This window comes from Helianthus annuus, chromosome 3, assembly GCF_002127325.2.
Source record: "Helianthus annuus cultivar XRQ/B chromosome 3, HanXRQr2.0-SUNRISE, whole genome shotgun sequence".
Classification (NCBI taxonomy): Eukaryota; Viridiplantae; Streptophyta; class Magnoliopsida; order Asterales; family Asteraceae; genus Helianthus; species Helianthus annuus.
Window position 1 is genome coordinate 161,216,815 of NC_035435.2, and position 3,780 is coordinate 161,220,594.

The following is a 3,780-nucleotide window of genomic DNA, read 5'->3' on the forward strand; positions in this document are numbered from 1 at the left end:
GTATGTAGGTAAGCTGATTGACTTTCTGAAAGTCAACAATGTATGAACAACACGACTAGGTCTTTGGATGCACTTTCGAGAATAGAGACGACAAGTATAGTTAAGAAATACTAACCATGATGCTCGGCTTGTTGGCCATGTTCATTTGAACAAGACATTGTAGAAAAGATACGCATGGCATAAATAACAAAAGTGACCATGGAATTAATGCCTAATTTTCGTGTTAAGTATGGATAAGTGGGTTTAAGAAGGGTGATTATAAGTAAGAATTGGTATATCGAAAGTCTATGATATGCGTATAATGATACGTCGACCTTTTTATGAATATGAATGTAAGTAGAAGAAACGTTAGTGATGATATGTGTTAAGAGCTAGTATTATAAAGTAAAAGACACTAATAAGAGCTCTGGAGCAGAGTCTAACATAAGTATAACTATGAAAGTAATATAAGTAATATGAGGGCATAGGAGCGATGTGTACAATTACGTTCACGTATGAATAACACCTTTGCCAAGATCCCGAATGCGTTTAGGTGGTAGTAAGTATTGTGAATGAAGCAACCTGAAAGGGGTAAGAGTAGAATCGGTCTAGTTTGAATGAGAAAGGTTTCGGGGACGAAACCTTCTTTAAGGGGGGTAGACTTGTAACACCCCAAAATTCGAATTATTAAATTCGTTAGCATGTTGCCATGTTTAATAAAATGAGATACAATAACTAGGTTAATAAACCTAGTTAAATGCCTATTAGATAAGCTAAATGATGAAACTTGTGGCATATATGATAGTAAGTTAAACTTGAGGGACTTGGAGTGCCAAACTTGGAAGTTTGGTTTACTAAAACAAAAATCACACACACACCCACACAAGGGTGCGTGAGATCGAGCAGGAGAAAAGAAAAAGGGGTGAAACCCTAGTTCTCAAGAAAGCTTCAAATTGACAAGGAAATTAGGCTCAAATCCGATGCATGAACTCGTTTTCTTGATGATCTAGCCCTAACAAACATGTGGTAAGTTGTATTTTATGATTTGATGATCTTGCTATGAAGTGGGTTATGGTCAATCCATGAAATTGTATGAAATTGATCATGTAGATGTGTTAGAATCACATTATAGAACATGAACTATGCAAGATTCTAAGTAATTTGATGATTTTGGATGAGACCCACTTGTGGTAGTGAAGATGATGATATGGATAATCATGCATGTTCATTAGTTGTGTAAGATTGATGTATGATGTTGTATGTAATGAGTAATGGTCAGTTAATTTGGGTATAGTATGAAAATTACATGATTCTAGTGGAATTTGATGATCTTGATATGAGTTAGTAAGAATTTGCAAAGAATGCTTGTACATAATGTTTTGTTAGTAGTACACCCGCCAAGTGTTCGATAAAATGCCTAAGAGAGCAAAATTTGTGAAATTGTATGAAAGTTATGTAGAAGGTGCTTATGGTGTAGCCGTTAGCAAAATAATAAGTTAAGTATGCTTAAGGTGGAGTCATTAAGAGAATTCGGGTTGAATGTATGTGATGATCAAGATTATGCATTAGAAGCTTGTACGTTGTGCTTGAACGGGCGATGCTCCCCATGTGTTTTTATTAATCACTTAATTTCAAACAAGAAGTGAATGTGTACTAAATATATAATATATGACCATGCTAGTAAAGGATGATGTTATGAATTACGTTAGGTTGTCTAACTGAACAATGTGGTTGACAATTTATGTCGTATGCGTGTTAGTGAAAGTCAATGTAGATAAGAGCTGGAAAATGTGTATTAATATGAATAAGCATGAGTACTAACATTATTATGGCATGACGACATGAAAGGATAGGAACCACACTAGCATGGACCAAGCATGAAAGGCTAACGGGTCGAAATGAGGCAAGGAAGCGGTTACAAACATGGATGCACGAGGTAAGTGATTTCCGTAATCACTTCTTATTTTGTTTAAGTAATGTAGTGTTAGTTAATTGAGCATGATGATGATTGAAAGTTGATATGGTTTTGGTTGTATGAAATCGGTGAAGACATTACCATTTGGCAATATTGACTAATGAATTGTTTGTCAAGTATTATGCATTCACAGGATGATTAGCGAAAGGGATTATGTTGCTATTACTTAGTCAATTAGTGCACGAAGTATTAAAACGGGTCATAGCTTTGATCCGAGCCAGGTATGTGCGATTAGAGTTGTAGTTAAGTCATGGGAGTAGTCAAATGTTTAAGGAAGCCCTTTATAGTAAAGGATGGAATAAAGTTGACAAAAACGCCCTTGGAGGGTAAATTGGGCTAACGATCTTAAAAGTAGTTTAGAAACAAGCTAATCAATTTGGTGTAATGTTTTGGTCAAGTATGAAAGTGAGAAGTATAGGGTTTTGTATGTTGTAGACCTTTTTATGCACGAATACCCATGACATGTAACACCCCAAAGATAAAAGACACAATAAGTAATATGGTACCTAAATGTGGGATCCTAAAGAATATGTAGCAATAAGGTACCTAAAGTGGGATTCTAAAGGATACATAGTAATATGGTACCTAAATGTGGGATCCTAAAGAATATGTAGCAATAAGGTACCTAAAGTGGGATTCTAAAGGATACATAGTAATATGGTACCTAAATGTGGGATCCTAAAGTATATGTAGCAATAAGGTACCTAAAGTGGGATTCTAAAGGATACATAGTAATATGGTACCTATATGTGGGATCCTAAAGAATATGTAGCAATAAGGTACCTAAAGTGGGATTCTAAAGGATACATAGTAATATGGTACCTAAATGTGGGATCCTAAAGAATATGTAGCAATAAGGTACCTAAAGTGGGATTCTAAAGGATACATAGTAATATGGTACCTAAATGTGGGATCCTAAAGAATATGTAGCAATAAGGTACCTAAACGTGGGATTCTAAGTTAAGAATTTCCTTAAGTAGATACGTATGAAGGTATGTATGTATGTATGTATGTGTGAATATAAGTGGTATGTATGAATGAAGGTATGTATGTATGTATGTATGTATATAGGTGTGTATGTAGGTAGTATGTGTATGTGTATATATATATATCCAAGTGAGTATGTACGAATGTGTGCACGTATGTAGGGTTGTGAGAAGGCATGTAATAGGTACGTATGTAGACATGTATGCATGTATGTATGTAGGTATGCACGTATGTAGGAACGTACGTGAGAATGTAGGTACGTAGGTTTGTAAGTAGTTATGTGTGAACGGATGCATATATGTAAGTACGTATGAAAGTATATACGCATGTATTCAATGAAATTGAGTACTGACGATAATAATAGTGTGCCTTGTGAACGAAGTGTAACGCAGGTACAATGAGAAAGTCTCACCACGGATTGTACGATCAGATGGGAAGCTGGGATGTAAAGAGTTAACGGAACAGAAAGTAAACGTGAATAAATCTTGTATGTTTATAAAGCGTACTAATGTTATGAATTTTATGTGGTGAGCGCAGGTAGTACGAGTCATGAGGATCATCAAGGAATAGAGATCGAGGATCGAGTCACTAGTGGGATTGTACGGGAACGTTGATGTATATAATGTAGTAAACATAAGCTATGTTTTTACTTAGTAAATAAGTCGATTGATGGATTTATGTGAAAGAGTTATGTTAAACTTAATTTTTAAATAAGTTAAGGTGTTTATAATGAAAGAAAGTTTATGGCTTGAACTTCCGCTGCGACTTTTAGTCAAATACGTATTAGGGTCTTACACAGGGTTTTTCATTTGAAAAGATTCACCCAAGCTTGACCAGTC